Source organism: Ambystoma mexicanum, chromosome 7q (genome assembly GCF_040938575.1).
Source record: "Ambystoma mexicanum isolate Mex_15411 chromosome 7q, UKY_AmexF1_1, whole genome shotgun sequence".
Classification (NCBI taxonomy): Eukaryota; Metazoa; Chordata; class Amphibia; order Caudata; family Ambystomatidae; genus Ambystoma; species Ambystoma mexicanum.
The window spans coordinates 1,128,246,377-1,128,267,353 of NC_090941.1; the positions used below are offsets into that span (position 1 = coordinate 1,128,246,377).

A 20,977-nucleotide genomic window follows, 5' to 3' on the forward strand; every position below is an offset into this window, starting at 1 on the left:
ACAACGTTCTAAGGATCATACTTGAGGTTTTTGTCTTCATTTAGCGCTCTTATCCAGATATCATTGGAAGAACTTCTAATGTTTGTGTTTTCTTGCAAGATCCTAAGAATGTTCTAATTGTGAAGAGACTACTCACAGCAATTATCGAGCAAGTTTTGCAGCTTCCTGAGTATAGTGGGGAGAGCGCAAATGCCCCTATCAGCTGACAATGCACATAGACTGGTCAGTCTTGTATTCTACTTAATTGAAGAATGCCCACAGTTTGTTAATAGACATACAGATGTTAGGAAATTTTTAAGGGACCCAAGAAATAATGCAGCTTTAACCGAGATCCTGAGGGATATAATCATCCAGGTGAACTCTTATTCTGAGCATACTCTGAGGTCAGAGTAAAACTTTCCTTCGAGGGACAAATCGAAAAGCTGCTGGTCAAAGAAAGACTCTTGTTCTATGCTGAAAGAAATGTATCATGTCATCTGGTCTGAAGCAGATTCGAGGCATTGACTGGGAGCTGATATGTGTTATTGAACATGTCTGAACAGTGAAGTAAATGAGAAACATTCTAAAAGGAGACTTTAGGAGAAAAGTGCAAAGTAAGTTGGTGAAATCATTTTCTTCATGCTTAAAGAGACATCTACATTTCGTCTGATGAAAAGACTGATGCAGAAGAGCAGTGAGTGTCTTGTCCTTGATCAGCCAGGACAAAGCGCTGAGTCAAGTCGACAGTTATCAAGAAGCAGCACAGAATGTTGCAGAATTAAAGTTTGGAGTTTGTCCTTCCATAGGCAATAAAGATGGCTGGAGTTAGTAGTAATGTATTCATGCCTGACCGTGAAAGAAGTCCACGTTGTTCACAAAGTAGATGCTGTCGGCTTTCCTATTTGTGTATACACTACTTTTGCATCCTGTTTATAACTGTATTGCTTTCACTCACAATACGAATGTCATACTACATTGACGTGCATGGAGCTAAGACTCCAGTGAATCTTTCTGAGCAGAGAGAGGGTATGAACGTGGCAACTACTAGGCAGCCGAGACCTTATGTAGTCATTACTGTTCCAAAGAAAGATTACACATTGTCCCAGTCTGAGATAAATGGTACTGATAGTTGTTCACATGCAAAAAAGGTCTTAGAAGTTATTGGTGGACTCCAGAAACAGGCTTTACAGGAGAAAACAAAGAAAAGAGTTGTTAAAAAGTAACCCTACACAAGCAATGCATGCAGGGCCCACCTGATCTTGTGACAAATGGTCCCAAGTTAGTCCCTAAAAGGAGGTCACACATGGATATTTTGCAAGGCATTTTCATGCCTAAAAGGTATGTTGAGAGAATGAAGCTTTCTGAACTTTCTCCTACTCAAGTAACACAAGTGAACATGCCCAGACAACTGATAAATGTTCCTAGGATTGGTCCAATAAGAAAGAGCTATGCTGAAGTTCTTCATGAAATAATTATGGAAGGTCACAAGAGAAGAATTAGATCGAAGAGAAGTACCAAAGAGGATAACTTTGAGCTGAAATATTATCTGGACAGCACAGCACACTTGTGAAATAACATATGGTATCAGCATATGAAGGAAGTGGCAAGGAGTACCTCAAAGGAAGGATGCTTTCTGTGTGCAATCCTGCCGTACAGTATGGAGAAGTCTAAATTCTTCATAGCTATCGAAATAGGTGTCCAAACAGCACATTGTCTGTCACACGTAGCACTTTGCCGAACCAGAGGCCAGTTCATGGGCCGAGATGCCTATCTCAAATGGGCAACTGAATGGACAGATCCAGACGAAGATGATTATGTTCAAGACACAAGGACAGTCACCAAGACCAGACCAAGAATCATGTGATCCGATATGACATGCCTGGAGAAAAAGGAGCTGGCATCAGAAGAGAAGTGAACAAGAAACTTGAATGTCCAGGGAAATCTAAATAAGACGTTAAAAAATGGAAGAACAGAGGACAGATGCAAATCTGGGGATCAGTGTTGTCTCCAGACGGATGGGAAGAAGGAGTAGTAATCTGCAGAGCCTGGGTAATAATTGGATTCAATAAAGAGACAGTTGACTTAATGCAAAATGGATATAAGCCATTATGGCCGAGGCTTGCCAAGCTACTGACTTGGTCGAAGATGGTGGAGGACCCTTGCAGATTGTTCCATTGGAGAGTGCAAAGTTGCATCCGGATTATAATCAAGGTAATTTCAACTCAAGTGCCGCTTTATCTAGCCAAAATGCTGGACATTTCCGGCAGCCACTGCAATTCCAGAAACAGACTGGACAATAACAAAGGTCAGAAAGAGAAGACCAGCAAACAGTCACCTATTACACACCAATATGGTGGAACAGCAACTTGAAAAGCACCTTTGCGACTCCACCAATATTTAACTTTCAGGAAACAACAGAAGAACCTTCTATTCAGGAAACATCTGTAGAAGCACCGGGGATGTTATAGGCCCTAAACATGCACATGCCCCCTCCCGCTCATCCTATTGAAATGCCATGACATGTTGTTACTCCTGCAAACTTCACATTCACCTGTGTTCATCACTAAGCTAATATCTTGGAACTATTATGCCACATTCCTAACATTACTCGTTCCAATTGGCAGAGAGACTGAGAGACCATAGAATTGTGAATCCCAAAACCTGCCAAAACTTAAGGGGGAAGAAAAGAAGTGTCAGAACTCAACAGAAGAAGATTAGAATAACGAATCCAAAACAAACTACACACTATTACAATTATTGGACTCTATTTATGGTCTCACATGTATATTTTAAGAAATCACTGGAGTAGGCACTTACATGTGGGGCCCAAATAACCAGCAGTCTGAGAAGATGTGCACAGGGAAATACAGTGTCTTCGGGCATCCTGACGACCCAAAGAACTTAGAACCTCATTATTACTTGCCTCATTGATAAGTCCTCAATTGATATGTACTTCTCAGGTTCTCATGCCAGCTCAATAGGATGGGACCCTTGGTCTCACACAGTCCATAGACCAGCCATACTCCGTCTGCAGCTTGAATGATGTTGTAGAGGAGCAGCCTCTCTCTCTCTCTCTCTCTCTCTCTCTCTCTCTATGGTGTCAGACAGGTAAATATAATATTTCGAGCCAATGCCCCTTCCTCCTGTCCAACAATGTAAAAATCAGGAGTATTTTCTATTGAGCTAGGTTGCCCGTATTTAAGACAAATGATTTGGAAATAGGTAACACTGGGCGCACTTATTTTAGGGCAACATAGAACATAATGGAATGCTTACATTAAGCACAATATAATTAACTCAGGATATATATTTCTGATGTAGAATATAGGTCAGCAAAAGACAGCCATTGCATTAAATATAGCCACAGGCCTCAAAGCTCCATGGGGATTTAAGAGTGCTCAGCAAACATAGACATATATTGCCGTGTGCAGAAAAGAGGTATGATGAGCCCCAGTCAGGGATGACTGAGAGCACCTGACCATAGGTTCAGATCGGTCTGCAACAATTAATAGCAGAACATGTGATTTTCAACGGTGCGACTCATAAAGCAAAACTGGAATACAGTCAAAAAGTAGATAAGGCTTGGACATAATGTACTAGGAATGTACTAGAAGTCTGGCGTCATTTGCTAAACGTGTTCTGTTCAGTTTTAAAGGTTGCAAGATATATCTCGTGTTCATAAAACTGTGATGTATACAGTACAAAGACGAGACTTTTCCTTTTTCAGGTGTAAGAAGTCAGTGGCTGACTGCAGAAGGTTATGTCGGAGAGGAAGACCATGTTTTAACAATGTGATCAAATCCACTCCTGAGGGGCACTTTATAATAATAATAATAATAATAATAATAATAATAATAATAATAATAATAATAATAATAATAATAATAATAATAATAATAATAATAATTATGCCAATATCCTCCCTGCCAAGCAAGCTTCCTAAACTGTCACATCACGAATCTAACCCTGGTATGGTCACATTTCTACAACACATTTTTTTAACATGAAAAAGTCCTAAATTACTCTAAAACAAGAGCATGAACTTGATCTAAAAGAACCTGGCCAGGTCCATATCCAACTCTCTTTCTTAGAGTTCCTGAACGTGCGGTAGTACATCATCTCCCGGACCTTCAGTGAGTTTTCCATTATAGCCAATCAGAGTTCAGATTGGTGAGGGAAACAGATACCACTCTAATTGACAACAAATGGAAACTCTGAAGAGCCTGGAATAACACACAATTGATAGCATGGATCATCTGAAAACATTCAGTGGCAAATGATACAGTAGACTAGATACACCTACTTCACCAGGTCTACCACCACCGCAAAGGGGAGTGGCATGCCTAGATATTGCCTGAATTCTGTGTATCCTGCATTATCAATTCTTCTCAAATTAAACAGCTCATTACCTTTCCCAAACCTTTCTCACACCATGCAGATGTGCTACTATGCTGAAACCAGTGAGTGAATGTGTCATAAGTAAAAAAGGAATTATCCCAAAGTAATGGGGAACCTCTTTCCGTGTACCTACATGTTAGGGAGAATTCTCTCTTTAGGCTGAATTTCCTAACCTAGTGAGTCCCCCAGCAGCTTTGCTGGATTTCTGGAGTTTGTTTTTTCTCCTGCCAAGAGTGAGACTCTTTTTCTTCCACTCTTGGACATGATTTATGGTGTTCCTTTGACTGTTAATGTGTTTTATGGGCTATGGGGTCCTTTACTCCATAGGGTCTCTGTGTTTTTACGATGTGTGTTACACAGCACCCTCCGTGCAGTGACACAGGGATGTCATAGTGACACCCCACCATAGACTCCATTCCCTGGGACTGACTACTGTCTCCCAGGGCATGTAAAGTCACCATTGGCTTTACTAGTCCCAAATTATGAACAGAAACCATCATATTGTGGACGTACTGGTCGGGGCAATTCGATTGCCCCGGGGTCTGTTAGTCGAGGGGGCACGTCTCCGTCCACCCTGATCGAGTTTTGGCTGGTGGCAGTGGAAACTACTTTTTATATTCGACCGCAAATATTTTCCTATGGGATTTTCCCATTGTTCGAGGCTACCAACTTTAATTATTTAATTCTCATAGCCTCGAACGTACCGCCGGGTTATTTATTTAATATTAATTCGCCGGTTGGTATTTTTTGCCAGGACTCGATTCTAAAATGGCATTTGTGTTCTCTTCTGTGACTCCAACCCAAGTCGACCCCCTTGTTCCACTTTTTGGCGGGCTTCTCCACAGAAGCCTCCAAAAGTGGTGCCACTCTGTCTGGGAACCACAGGGGGTGTGGGAGGGGGTTTAGGCACCCTGGACTGAGTTACCTTGGTAACTCAAGTCGCACTCTTGTGTGATTGGCTCAAGTGGTGAGCCGGCCGGCTCACCACTTAGCATGTTTGATTGACAGCTAGGCTGAGTGAATGGGGGGGTGCTGCATAAAAGCAGGGCTTTGGGGACTGGAACTTCAGAAGTCGCCACAGGACCTGAGAATCCGACGAGGGAGAAGCTGACCTGACCTACCACAACAACACCACCGGTGGAGCCCTGCGGAACCGACTCACCACTTCCCGACGACAGAGAAGATCTTCTGGCTGGAGAGGCTTCTCCCCCTGACTGGTGGGCACAACCAGTTTACCTTTTTTTCTTTGACCCAAGACCGGTTTGTGGTCGAATTGCCCGTGCCAAGCACCCCGGCAGCCGGATAGCCACTTACCACTGAACCGCGAATCAACGGACCGCTCCTTGTACCTGAGAAACTCAGCGGCTGGTTTCTTCCCTGGCAGTGCAACAGACTCCTGTCTTCCTCCCCGACGAGATCCTCTCTTCCCCGGACGAAGCACCGACTTGCATTCGCTGCCAGGAATAACTGCCCCCGCTGGAGTGTTCTCACCACTTTAAGGTACCGTGTCCGCCAGGCCTCCCTTTCTAAACATTGCTACAAGGTAATAATAACCCCTTAACCTTCTGGTTTGGGCTGGCCGCCTTGAGCCTCTAACTGGTCCCTTTCTTTGATCCAACTCCTTTTTGAACCATTACAAGACTTTTGTGCACTGCAACCGTGTGACCTTGGACACATTTTGTTTTGATCCTCTTAAAGCGGATCCGGCCTACTGACTCTGAATTCATGGTGTTACTTTGCCTTCCTCTCTTGTTGTGTTGGGATCTGTTTCAATTTATTCTCTGCTTCTATCTCCCTTTTTAAATCGAATTATTAGAGTGCCATCTACGTTAAGCGCGCACCGCTGTATGAAAATAAGTGGGGCTTTACTTAAGACTTGTCTAATATTCTTTTAAGGGAGTGTATATCTTTTAGTGACCGTGTTTTTGAATTGCTTACTATTAGTGCCTGTCTGTTTTTCTAGATGTGGTTTTAAATAAATAATGATATCTCTTTTACACTAAGCCCTGGTCAGTGTTTACTTGTTCTACTGTGTTCTTTTGACCTATTGTGAATACTCTGTATACTGCCTAACTCTTCTTGAGGGAAGTCTGACTGCTCAGCCACAGCTACCAAGTGAATCTGTGTGGTACAGAATGCTACCAAGTGGGTTTACTGCTAAACACCTGTAGTCCTAAATCTTTTGCAGTGGTCCCAGAGGGAACTGCACAGGTTTCTGCCTAACACCACACAAGTGGCGCATCAGAGTTCTGCCAATGAGTCATTCAGAATGATGCAACAGTTCATGTTATGGCCTACATAAAAGGGATACCTTGATTATCTTGTGCTATTGTGAACCCAATGTGACAAGGTAGTCAAACATTCTGGTAACAGAATGTCAGTTTTCAAAGCTGGATAATAAAGCGAAGGTCACTTCCTTAATTGTAACTGGTACCATAACTGGCAATTGGGGTGCTGGTTAATAGAGTGTTCTAATTAATTTGGTGCCAAATAACATAGCTTTGACTGTATACATATTTGCATCTGGTGCAAAACCAAGCAGCAAAAGAGAGTTGGAGTCTAGAGAAATTTATTCATGCTACCCAGACCCTCAAAAGTCTCCACTGACTCCCAATCAGTGAACAGATTACCTGTACACACGCATTTGTGCATAAAAAAACATCTGAGCCACAGGATTGGAGTACCTGATGAAATGCCTGCCTTTCCATAAAGAGACCCCGTTTGCTCACAACAAAACTAAGACCACCAAGAGTTCCGCAATGACAAAAGGAACTTTGGGAAAGTTGACCATGCCTCTTCTTCTTCATGATACTCTGGAGTTCAATTATCAAACAACCATCTGTATATCGAGTGGCAGTGATTGTAAGACACACAATTTCCTTGATGATAATGCAAATTGGTGTTAGCTGGTACTGGGTCAGACGTATTTTCTAGGTATCAAAAAAGATACGTTGTGTTGGGGGCTCTCCGGATCACCGGGCAGCCCCATGCTCGGGTCGGGTGGCACCCTACAGTATGCACACTTAGGTGGCGCCCATGCCGTATACTCAGGGGTGGGGGTTCAGCCCACCCCGCTCCAGATCACCGGAGCTCCGCACACGTGGCCAGGTCCACCTGGCCACCGCGGCCCCGGCTCTGGGGGCACCCAGGCCGGGGTCGCATCCCCAACCTGCCTCACATGGCTGGGGGACCCACAGGGACGGAGTTGCCCGGCAGGGGCACCGTCCTTAAACTGGGCCCCGTCCGTGGGCCCAGCACCTACAGCGCAGCACCAGCCTAGTGCAATAGGAACGACGCTGGAGCCAGTATGGGAGTGACTGGCGAGCCGGAAGCGGCTCGCCTCTTTTATTATGTGGTCGCGTGGCTACTGCCACGTGACCCATTACAACATCCTGGGAGCTACCATGCTCCCAGGAGGGGTTCACATGCAACACCACTCCATTTTTTAATACACAACAAAACAAAACACATACCGCTAATTACCCACTACTACTCCTACAACCACTCTACTAATACACCCTTTATTAACCTGGGTGAGTGGTTTCACTATTGCTGAATGCCGCCTTGTTGATCCCCCCCTGGCACCATTTAAAGCATGGCCACACTATGCAGGATCAAAGCTTCCCATCGCCACTTGAATGGGCCATTTTAAGCAAGTCCAGGGTCTGCAGGATCCCAGTCTTCATGGGGGTGGCTACTGAGTCCACATTAAGCAACTGCGGGTCTGCAGGAGACCAGTCCGACATCATCCATGGGCAGCTATTCAGGACAGTTCAGTTCACAACTCAGGGCCGGCAAAGCCGCACCTGGGGAAACCCAGGGGCCACATCGGCCAAGTCCAGAGTCAGGGGCAAGCCCGCAGCAGGGCACCGATGACGGACAAACAGGCCACCTTTCGCACCTCCCCCTTCACATGGGGGTTGCTGGCATTATGTTTGGCCAGCATCACAGTTTTTCCATTCACCGCCGCAGGCCCAGTTGTTTCACTGCAGCCACCTCGCTGCTCTTTGCCCGGGGTAGGGGAGGGGCCGGCGGCTCACTTCTTTGTTGCGGCACAGCCGCATCTTCCTCCTCACAGCGGGGGCAGGGAGGCGGCACCGGTCTTATTTTGTTTGCGGGCCCAGTTGGAGTCGGGCCCGCATCCGTTTTCCCATGCGGCGATTTACGCCGCTCTTCATTGTGGCAGGGCAGAGACCATCGCGTGCGACTCCTGACAGTGGGGGGGAAAGGGCAGCTCCTCCTCATCGCTGCAGCCTCCCCCTTTGTTCTTGCGGGCCCAGTTGGTGTTGGGCCCGCCTCCTTTGTTCCTTTCATTTGCAGGCCCCGTTGGATTCGGGCCTGCAGCATTGTTTTTTTCTTTGCGCGCGGGCCCAGTTGTTGTTGGGCCCGCCTCCCATGGGGCCGCGTCAGCTGTTTGGCGGCCCCTCTCTGTTTTCGGGGCATTCTACACTTTCGCGGAGCCGCACAGCGCGTGTTGCGGGTGGGGGAGGGGCAGACAGCTCACCTCGTCGTTGCATCCTCAGCCGCCACAACACTTCTTGGGAGGGGGGGCACCCCGCTGTTGGGCGGCACCCGATCCTGGAACGGGGCCGCCTCGCTCTTGGATCAGGGCCGCCTCTGCTTGTGCAGCGGCCTCCACCTCTTTTCCTGCTCCTCGCGGGCAGTCCCATCAGATGGGAACGAGGGGCAGCTGACCTCCCCATTGCAGCGGATGTCGCTGCATTTCCTGTTGTGGGGGTGCCGGGCCTCACCACTCTCCCCACCGCGGGCATCCGTGTGTTGCGGCCACGCCTCCTCTCATTGCGGCCGACGCCACCCATTTGTTTCTCCCCTCCCCTGATGCGACAGGGTCCGTGTCCAGGATGGGGGCAGGGGCGCAGACACCCACGCGGCCGACGCCGCGGACTTCCTCCGTCTCCCTCGGGGGACGGGTAGGCAGCTCGCCCACCATGTTCTACGCGGGCCCAGTTGGAGTTGGGCCCGCCTCACCATTTCCTTTTGGGGCGCGCGGGGCCCCTCTCCCTCCTTAGCGGGCCCAGTTGGAGATGGGCCCGCATCCATCCCTTGTGTGCGGCGATGTTTTCCGCACATTGACTGTGCAGCCGATGCCGCGGGGCACTCTCACTCCCCCCGGGAAGGGGAGAAAACAGTTTCCTCCTTCCTGGTGGTGGTGGGGGCAGACGCTCCTCCACATGCGGCCAACGCCACCTCACACGCAGGGCTCCAGCCCTCGTCGCCATTGTTGGGGGCTGCTCCGGATCACCGGGCAGCCCCATGCTCGGGTCGGGTGGCACCCGACAGTATGCACACTTAGGCGGCGCCCATGCCATATACTCAGGGGTAGGGGTTCAGCCCACCCCGCTCCAGATCACCAGAGCTCCGCACACGTGGCCAGGTCCACCTGGCCACCGCGGCCCCGGCTCTGGGGGCACCCAGGCCGGGGTCGCATCCCCAACCCGCCTCACATGGCTGGGGGACCCACAGGGACGGCGTTGCCCGGCAGGGGCACCGTCCTTAAACTGGGCCCCGTCCGTGGGCCCAGCACCTACAGCGCAGCACCAGCCTGGTGCAACAGGAACGATGCTGGAGCCAGGATGGGAGTGACTGGCGAGCCGGAAGCGGCTCGCCTCTTTTATTATGTTGGTCGCGTGGCTACTGCCACGTGACCCATTACAACATCCTGGGAGCTACCATGCTCCCAGGAGGGGTTCACATGCAACACGTTGTGTATTCCGGCCATCGACTATATGACTGGAATGGACTACATTGGTTACTGGAAGAATGCAAACCAATCATGCATTCAATCAAATTATGAAAGAAGATGATGAATGCATTATCCTAATTACATGATAGCAATCATTGTATGTGCTACTTAATAATGATAAAGTAAACAAACAAAGGGCCCGATTCATGAAATTAATTTACCGTAAAAAGGGGGACTTGCGCGCGAAAACGCACGCAAGCGCCCATTTGCCGATTCATGGAACACAATGCGCGTGGCTTACCGGAGACATGCGAGGAATCAGCGCAGGTCCAACACGTCACTGCAACACTACGAACGCCGTGTGCAGGACTCCAAGCAAAGGGCCGTACCGTCTTGCGCATCACCTAAAAAGGGGGAGGAACACGTGGAATGGGAATCAAACAGGGCTCACCGGCGCACGGAAAAAGACACGCTAACCCGGAAACACGTCCGACAAGCGAAACCTAGCGTAAGCGTCACCAGGCACAAAAACAATGCATAAAAAGCAAGCTCAAAACACGAACGCGCATATACAGCTACGATGAATGTGCCACTTTTCGCAGCAGTGATCGTGGGACACCGTGACCGCAGAAATAGGAGGATAGCCAGCGCCTGCGTTCTTTTACCCAGGAACAGCCTTGGGATGCCTGATGACCAGGTCTATGGCAGGTATAAGTTCCCACATCATATCATCCTAGAACTGGTCAGGGAGTGGGAAGATGACCTCACATCACCCACCCTCTGCTCCCAAGCACTGAGCCCCTTGGAAAAGGTGCTCAATGTACTTCATTTATTTGGCCATTGGGTCATTTCAGCGGACAAGTGCCATTGTCAGGGGCATTTCACAGGCCACGCAGTCATGCTGCCTACACCAGGTGTTGGCAATCATGACTGCACACCCTCAGTCCACAGGCACATATGCATGCCCAGAACACCTGCAGAAAGGCAGGCCATGGTCCAGGACCTTTATGGGGTGTCGCACTTCCCTAAAGTGGTTGGTGCCATCTATTGCACGCATGTGGCCTGTTATGTAGGGAAGTAACACAGACGGAGACTGGATTATGTCGTTGAATCCTTTTATTAAATCCAGTTGTACTTGAAACGACCCCCGGCAGGAGACTGCACAACTGTCCTCTTGTACTTCTTCCTTCACTCTCCTTGGAACATAGACCTTTCAAATGATACACAGTCTATGTTCCAAGGTAACTAACAGTGATGGAATGCTGGTCAAACTAATGCAATGTTAAAGCACACAACATTCTACATATACTGAACACAATATAAAAGTGATATCTTTCATGACAAGTACCTACCCTAACAACTCCTCTCCTTAATCATAAATAAGAACTAACATGGCGAATGACATTACCTATATTAGAGTTGAAGGATTAGCAAAATCCTAACCCACCTTAAACACAATTTTAAAGTTGTACTTATACTAGGCACATATTTACAATTTTAAGATGCTAAATTGAACAGAAACAACTAATATAGATTTGCTGTGTATTTGACCACCTGGATGTCCTATGTGCACCAATTTCCTTGCATCATCCACTCTCGTTGGTTGAATTAAAGAGATCCACTCTCTCTTTGTTCCAAATGCCACCTCCCTTGACTAATACCGAAGAGCCCAAATCCTTTACCACTTGTTTGGGCTCAGAAAATAGTGAGGCTCCTTTGCGAACCTTGGTGGGGAGTTTGATCTTAATGCAGTCACCCTCTTCAATCTTAAGTTCTCTACAGCAGTTCTTTTGATCATATCGCTCTTTGGATTTGGAACCTGATTCAAGCATTTTTGACTTGCCCATCCAACCCGGACACAGGTGTGAATTGGGCTTCCTACCTCTCAAAATCTCGAACTGGGTTAAACCTGTGACACTGTGGGGGGTTATCCTATACTGGAACGTCCGTTCCATCACTGTCCTCACCCAATCCCCACCAGTAGCTACCGCGATCTTTTTTTTTTTTTTTTTTTAAATGTGTTTATTTATAGCAAGGCAGTATAGGTTACAAACAGTATCGGGTGGCAGTATAACATTGCAAAGAAAAGATTCTGGCTTTGTGTCCCTTTCCCCCATCATTCCGGTTTTCCCGGGCCAGAGATTCAGTCTATCACCCCCGCCTGGTGTGTACTCTCCAGGTCCCCCAGGGCCCAACGGGCGTTGATTGGCTTGAACGTCATTGCAGGAAATCGCTGATCATAGTCCAGCACTGGAGCCCATACATTCTGGAAGCGGTGCAGAGTCCCCGCTCTCGCAGCGGTGACCTTTTCCGCTATTAAAATGTCCCACAATTTTCCCCACCAGTGGGCCAGGCAAGGGCCGTCTTGCGACTTCCAGAAACGGGCCAGAACTGTCTTGCCCGCCAAGAGGCATTGTGTGAGGAGCTTAGCCCTGTTGCCGGAGCGGGGGTAGATTCCGGGGACCGGGATCCCCAGTAGGACTGTCTCAGGGTCCAGTGGGAGGGCGGAGCCGGTGACTTGCTCGATGACTGAGAGACACCTGGTCCAAAATTGCTGGATCTTGGGGCATGTCCACCACATGTGGAAGTAAGAGCCTGGTTGACTGCAGCCTCTCCAGCAGGCAGGGTCCATTTGCGGATTCATGTGGTGGAGTCTGAGAGGGGGGTAATACCAGCGCAAGGTAAGTTTATATGCACATTCTTTGTTGGTGACGCAGGTGGAGGAGGAGTGGGTGCGGGACCATATGTCTACCCAGGTTTGGTCATCGAACGGATGGCCTAGGTCCGCCTCCCACTGAGCCATAGATCGAGTTTTTGCCGCCAGAAAGTCCCCCGAGAAGCATCTATATATGGCTGAAGTTCTTCCTCTAGCCGGCAGATCCGCGAGGGTTAGCTCCAGTGGAGTCGGGGGGCGGGTTGCCGCCTGGAGGGTCTGGGGGTGTGAACACCAGTGGCGGAGCTGGCAGTATGTGAACCTGTCCCTCTCTTGAAGCCGAAAAGTTTCCTTGCACTGTTCGAAGGTCCGGGGTCCGCCTTCGGAGTACATCTGCCCCAGGGTTTCAAGGCCCCCGTCTATCCAATTCTGGAAGTTGCGGGGGAGAGATCCCGGGGAGAAGTCGGGATTGTGAAAGATCGGTGAGAGGGGGCCTCGGCCCCTCGGGATTCCCTTCTGCTTTAGAGCCCAATCCCAGGAGCTTAGGGTCTGCTTTGTTGTCAGTAGGATGTCCTTCCAGCGCGCCCTGAGAGGGGGTTGGATGTGAGGGAGGAACCGGAGGGGGAGCGGGAGCTGGGCTTGCTCCAGTTCCACCCATCTGGGGCGGGCTGTGCTCGACTGCCAGGCGTGTAGGTGTGACAGTTGCGCCGCTGCCCTATAGGCCTGCAGGTCCGGGACCCCCAGGCCTCCCAGCCTGGCGTTACCAATCAGGGTCTTGTGGGGGATCCTGGCCTTTTTGCCTTTCCATATGAATTTCGATATCTTCCTCTGTAGGTCGTGAAGGATCCGGGTCGGGAAGGGCACCGATAGGGATGAGCAGGCATAGAGAAACCTAGGGAGCAAGTTCATTTTGACAGCTGTGATCCGGCCCATTAGTGAGATCTCCTGCGTGGTCCAACGCTTCAGGTCTCCCTCCAGCTCCTTGATCAGTTTGGGAAAGTTCGCTTGATAGGTCTCCTTTGGGTTTGCTGGGATGAAAACTCCTAGATAGGGGATCGAGTGGTCCCGCCATTCAATCGGGCACAGACCCGTTAACGCCTCCTTTTCCTCTGGGCGGAGGCCGATTCCTAGGGCCACTGATTTGGCGAAGTTGACAGTAAAGCCGGTGACCTCCCCCAATTCCTTTATTTCGGCCAGGGCGTGTTTCGCTGAGGTACTGGCTTCCGTGAGTGTCAATAGTACATCGTCCGCGTAAAGAGCGATTTTGTGGTGGGACGGGCCCACCTGAAGTCCCTTAATGGATTCATTCCGCCTGATCTTCTGGGCGAAGGGCTCCATTGTGAGGGCGAAGAGTAGGGGTGACAGCGGGCAGCCCTGCCTTGTCCCACAAGACAGAGGTATCGGGGCTGAGTGGGCGCCATTGATCCTGAGGATAGTTTTAGGCTGCTTGTAGTTCGCCAGGATCATGGCTCGGGCTGTGGGGCCGAACCCAAATGCTTCCAGGGTGCATTCCAAGTAGGACCAATCGACTCTGTCAAAAGCTTTGGTTGCGTCCAGGGCCATTAAGGCAAGGCCCTGGGAGTCGCGGTGGGCGATGTTCACTAGGTTCAGGGTCCGCCGAATGTTGTCCCCTGCTGCTCGGTGAAGGATGAAGCCTGTTTGGTCAGGGTGGATTATTTCCGGGAGGATAAGTGCCAGGCGGTTAGCCAAAATCTTCGAGTACAAGTTGGCGTCGATGTTCAATAAGGCGATGGGTCTGTATGACGCCGGATCTCTCGGGTCTTTCCCCGGCTTAGGAAGGAGGACCGTCACCGACTCTTGCATTGTGGGGGTTACAGATCCCGAGGCCTGGAAGGAGTTGAAAAGGGCCACCATGTGGGGGATAAGCTGGAGCTTAAATATCTTATAGAACCTCTGGGAGAATCCGTCTGGGCCCGGGGCCCGCGATTTGAGGGCCTTGATGGCTCCGTCAACTTCTTCATCTGTTATTGGGGCTTCCAACTGCTCTCGTGTGGAGTCCGGGAGACGCGTTAGGGCTGCGTTCCGCAGGTATGCCTCCTGCTTCGACCGATCTCGGGGGGGTGCTGTCATGACCTGGGTTAAGTGGTCCGAGGCTAGTTGTAGTTTCGTCTGTTCGGAGTGATGTATCACCCCCTGTGGGTCCCGGAGCCCTATGATCGTGTTGGTCCGTCTTGTTTTAGCCAGCTTGGCCACCAGCAATTTGTTGGCCTTGTTACTTTTAGCATAGTAGAATTGTTTGGTCTTCGCCAAAAGTTGCGCAGTGTGTTCTGCATAGTGGGCCTCCAGTTTCTTCCTGGCCGAGCGAAGCGCTCTCTGTATCTTAGGAGACCAGCCCCTCTTTTTCTGGGCTTCCTCAGCTGCTCGCAAGTCCTCTTCCAGGGATAGCCGGACTTGTTTCCGGTTTCGATGGTAAGCTACGCCTTGAGCTATCAAGGATCCCCTAACTACAGCCTTCATTGTATCCCAGTTATTGGCTAGGGAGGTGTCTGCGGCTGGGTTCTCCTCAAAGAAGTTCTTGATGGTGGTGGTTATATTGTCTCTGATTGACATATCATTGAGGATTGGGTCATAGAGCGCCCATCTGCGTGCCGCCTTGGCGTGGGTGTTCTGAATGCTTAGTTCCATTATTATCGGAGCATGGTCCGACAAAATTCGCTGGCCTATCGACACCTCATTAGCGAGGGCGAGAGTTTGGGGAGAAGATAGAAGGAGGTCGATTCTGGAATAAGTTCTGTGAACGCCCGAGAAGAAAGAGTAGTCTTTCTCGGTGGGGTGAAGCACCCGCCATGTGTCCACCACCTCCAGGGTTCTGAAGAGCCGCAGCAGACTGAGGGCCTGACCGAACTCGCCAAGGGCAGGGGGGTTGGATTTGTCCTTAGTGGGGTCTGGAACCCCATTGAAGTCCCCTCCGATTATTGTCTGACCTTCCGCAAAACTTAAGAGGGAGGAGCCCAGGGAATCATAGAAAGTTGCCTGTCCCGAGTTGGGTGCATATGCCGATACCAAGGTATAGAGGTCCCCCAGCAGGAGGCACTTGATGGCCACGAAGCGGCCCTCCGGGCACATCATGGAGTCCAAAATCTGGGGGCGCAGGTCCTTCCGAAACAAAATTGCTGTGCCCCCCCTTTTGGAGTTCCCTGAGGCGAAGAACTGGCGTGGATACATGCTAGAACGGAGCCGGCCAAAGTCTGCCGGGAGGAGATGAGTCTCTTGAAGGAACACCACACCGGCCTCCTCATCTTGTAGCTTCTGGAGAATCGATTTGCGCTTGGGGGGAGAGTTGAGTCCGTTAACATTCCAGGAAAGGCATCTCAGCGTCTGGTGTTCCGGGATCGGGGAGCTAGAGATCCCTTGCTTGGGGTATGGAGGGGGGACTCCAGGTTGTCCATTAGCTGCCATCGTGAAGAGGGTGTAGAAGTGGTCTGTACCGCACTTGCAATTTTAACAGGGGCCCCCAACGGGAGGCCAACTTTTTAACTAGAGGGGTGGGAAACATTGTGGGTGTAACCCCACCCCAGGCCAACAGGGCCAATTGTGACTGGCAAAGTAACATTTGCATCCAAGGACTCTAAAATGAAACGGACCTTGGAGGGGGGCATAGGCCGTGAAGGAAGCCCGCCGCGCCGGGCGAACGTAGGACTGTGTTGGGCCGGAGTTACTGTTTCTGAATTTAGCTAAAAGAGCGTTGGGCGTCCGGGACGCCGGAGGAGCGGAGGACATCTATGGCCGCTCGGGTTATCTTCTCCTGTTTCGGGAGGCCCTGGACCATGGAGGACGCCCGGGTTGGGGAGGGAGGGCCGACGTAGGGCTCCCCGAGGCTTCCAAGTCTGGGGCGATAGTTCCCTCCGGGGCGGAGGATGTCTGCATGATTTTAGCGGCATCATCCAAATGGGATATTCTCCGGAGGGAGCCATTATAAGAAAATTGCAGCGCTGTGGGGAAGAGCCATCTGTATTTGACTTTCCGCTCTTGGAGGAAGAGGGTTAAAGGTCGGAGAGCCCTTCTCTTCTGAAGGGTTGAGAGGGAGAGATCCTGATAAATTTGAAGAGGGTGACCTTGAAAGGAGAGATCATCTCCGGACCGACTGATAGCAGAGATAGCTTCTTTTGTGGAGAAATAGTGAACTCTTGTTATGACATCCGGGGGCTGGTCGGTATCTACTCCCCGACGCGGACGCAGTCTGTGAGTCCGATCCAGCAGCAGTTGGGATTTATCTAGATGTGGGAGGAGGATTTGGAAGAGGTCTCCTATGTAGCCTGCAAGATTTTGGTCGGGGACTGAGGACGGAACTCCCCGGATTCGGAGGTTATTCCGACGAGCTCTGTTTTCCAGGTCCTCTTGTTTGTATTCGAGGATCTCGCACCTGTCTTGGAGGGCTCTCACTGTTTGCTGAATATCTCCCATGGCAGCTGTTTGGTCTTGGGAGCGGTCCTCGATCTCACTCAGTCTTTGCTCCACCTCGGTCACCCTGTGGTCCGTTTGTTCCAATTTGGAGGTGAGTTCCGACATGCAGGACCGAAACTCGGCTTTAATGTCTGCCATAAACGCCAGTAGATCACCTCTGGTAGCTGGGGTGTCACCCCCTTCCTGGGAGATCATTGGGGTGGGAGTAACTGAGTCCGGTTTTTTTCCCCTGTCAGGAGCGGTGAGCATGGTAGCAATGTCCACGTTTTTAATAGCTTTCGACTGTCTCGACATGTTGGCGAATCGTGGGTGGGGAGATGGATTGGAAGGCCCCCCCTGTGGATGAGCGTCAAGGCTTCTGACTGAGGAAAGGGAATGCTGATTCCAAGCTAGGCCGGTGCACAGTGGCTTCAGATAAAGAGGTGAGCTCTCCAAATCTTGGTGGTAGGCAAATGTGTGGGGCGTAAGTCCCAGTGGGCAGGTGGACTGATGTGCGCCCACTTAAGGACTAGACCAGAGAGAGCAGAGCGGGTGATGCAATGGGCCGGGGCGCCCCAGGAGACACGCCGTCGGGTCGCTTCTGAGGCCAAAGGGGGGCCAGGGGTAGCCCGGGATGGAAATGCGGGCAGCGCTGATCAGGCTCTTCTCCGAGCTCGTAGCTGTGGGTCACTCACCGTGGCCCGGCCTGGACCGCTCCTCCTCCCTGGACCCAGGCTTGGATTCCCTGGTGGGGATGGTAGCGGGAGGGGACCTCCAGGTCTCGGGCCTGAGCGGCGGCCCCAGATGATGATATGGGCCGGGGCGCCCCAGGAGTGCGGCGTATGGTGTCCGGAGCTCCGAGTCCTGGGCAGCGAGGGGCGGAGGCAGGGGCCCGCCGGAGGGCAAAGGAGGGGGGGGTAGTGATGGCGTGGCCCCCACCCCAGGCGCCACGGCAGGTCCGGAGGGCCCCTCCCGTGTGGCCCGGGTCCTCACCCCCAGCAGCCCCTACCTGATGGGCGCCGTCCGCGCCTTCCCTCGTCAGGCGGTCGCGTGCAGGTCCAGATCGGCAGTGCGGGAAGCGGGGGCCACCGAAGGAGAAGTCCGGGGGTCTGGTGTCGCTCCGCCCGGGCGCTCAAAGAGCTGAGCCGCGTCTGGATGCGGCCTCAGGAAGCACTCCCCGCCCTCCCGGGCCGAGAGACGAGCACGGCCGCCATCTTGGGAAGTCGTCGCTAAGGAAGGCCCTGGGGGCCGGAGCGGATATCTTCGTCCCCGTCGGGCGTCACGGGCCCAGCTTCAGCCTGCATGGGCCCCAGGTCCTCCGACGTCCTTGGGATCAGCTGGGCTCCAGTACCGAGGTGTGAAGCCGCATTAGGGGCCCAGAAGCGGCGGGCTTCGCACGGCGGGCCTCAGGGGAGCAGCCACATCGCTGGCGCTCCAAGCCACGCCCCCCCCAGCTACCGCGATCTTAATGGCTTCCATAAGGGTCCTGTTGAATCGTTCTACACACCCATTACTTTGGGGGTGATATAAAGATGTGTTGACTTGTTCTATCCCATGCCTATCCTAGAAATCTCTAAACTCCTTAGACACCAGTTGGGAACCATTGTCAGACAAACACCTCCTGGGAAACCCTTCTCTCCAGAATAACTGTTACAAGAATTTCATAATGCTACTGCTGGAGATGTCTTTAAGCACATATATTTCTAGCCATTTTGATAATAAATCCATAACCACCAAGAGGTAGCTATCTCTAGCACCTCAATGTTAAATGGACCTAAAACATCCGAAGCGATTTCATCCCATGGGACACAGGGGCATTCTCTGATTATCATGGGAAACTTCTGTACTCTTAGTCCTTTTTTTCCTTCCACACACTCCAAACAACCTTTAACCTGTTCCTCAGTATTCTTGTCAATAGCAGGCCTCCAGAACTCAGATCTCACTAATCCCTTGGTTCTAGCCAGGCCTAGATGTCCAACATGGGCCAAATCTATTACATGTGTTCTCATTCCAAATGGAACAATCATCTGATGTCCTCTCTGTAAATAATTATCGTGAGCCCATAAATCCTCCTTCACTCTAGCAAATCCACCCATGTCACCACTGTAATCCATTATCTTACCATCCCTCACCAGTGTCAGTATCCTTTGGTAAACAACATCTTCACTACAAGCAATGTCCCAATCATCCTTTTTCAATGTCTCATGTACTCAATATCTCTGCACTCTCCTCTGGACCCAACTGGCCCTCACTGGTATGACCTTCTCGCTGAACCGACCTGGACAAGGCATCTACGACCACATTGACCTTGCCACTGATATGAAGCATGGTAATTGTAAGCCTTGTAGCGCTGTGAACCACTTCATAATGCGCCTTGATACACCTTCCAAACCACCTTTAGTAAAAATCCCAACTAATGGTTTATGGTCAGTGCAGATCGTAAACTCCCTGCCCCAAAAAAACTTTTAAACTTTTCAACTCCCCAAATACAGGCAAGAGCTTCTTTTTCTACCACAGAATATCTACTTGCAGGCCCCTTCAATGACCTGGAAGCACATGCCACAGTATGCAAACCAAGTGGGTCTTCTTGCATGAGAATGGCCCCAACGCCATAATCACTGGTGTCTACAAAAAGCAATGTACGTTTCCCTTCTTTGAATGTTTTCAGAATGGGTGCGTTTACGTTGGATTCTTATCATCTCAAACTCTTTCCTACAATAATCACTCCACTTAAAAACCACTCCCTTGCGAGTGAGCATTCTCATGTTCCTTGACATATCTGATAAACCCTTGATAAATTTGCCATAAAACTCAACTAAACCCAAAAATGATCAAACATCTGCATTTGACTTGGGTTCTTCCATCCTCCTTATGGCCTCAATAGCTTCCTCTTTGGGTTTGACACCCTCACCCGTAATCTCATGGCCTAGGTAAACTACCTTGTTGGCCTTGAATGTACACTTTTCTAAAGCAACAGTGAGAACAGCCTCATTCAAAATGTTCCAAACTCTCTTCAGTCGTCGCTCATGTTCCATCTCATCGCTGCCACACACTAGTATATAATCCTGATAGCACATAACTCCTTTTTCTCCCCCGAGTAATCTGTGCATTATGCTCTGAAACACACTTGCCACCGAAACCAATCCAAATGGCATGCGCACACATGTAAATAGACCAATGGGTGTGATGAATGCCGTGAGGTCTCTAGAATCGGGGCGTAACTCAATCTGGTGATAGGCAGATTTTAGGTCTAAAATGGAAAATACATTGGACCCAGACACACCTACAAGTAAATAATCTATTCTGGGTAAAGGAAACCTGTCTGCCACCACCAAACTATTCAGAGGTCTTAGGTCAATGCATAGTCTCAAAGATCCATTGGTTTTCCTGACCACCACAATGGGGCTAACCCACTCAGAAGCGTCTATTTTCTCAATAACTCCTTCACTTACCATTCTCTTTAATTCTTTATCTACACCTTTCTCTGTAATGATCGAAAAAATACAGAAAGATGTTAGGGAGTTTCGCACATATAAGTCCTCATTTGAACGAACCAATAAGGGTCAATACAAACATTATGACAAAAATATAAGTAATGAAAAAAAAGAAGGTAAGAAGTGAGATAGCAATGGCTGTACACGAAGTAGTGCCGGGGGTTCAACCATCATCTATCTCTACTAAAGTTAAATTTATCAAGAAGAAGTATCGTCTTTGGCTCAGTGGCCATAAGAAGAGTTTGGAAAATGCAAGATGAAAGGAAATTGCACTGTTGGCCCAGTCCAATGAATCCTCTAAGATATGGGATGTCATCAGGAAAAATAAGAAAAGAGACATTACAA

The 20,977-nt window shown here is 50.1% G+C and overlaps 1 protein-coding gene across 1 annotated transcript in view; it reads right to left on the reverse strand.

Moving 5' to 3' along the window:
- Positions 1-20,977, reverse strand: part of LOC138528222 (vomeronasal type-2 receptor 26-like) — a 190,405-nt gene that overhangs the window by 54,790 nt on the left and 114,638 nt on the right. The gene's annotated exons all lie outside the window — the stretch shown is intronic.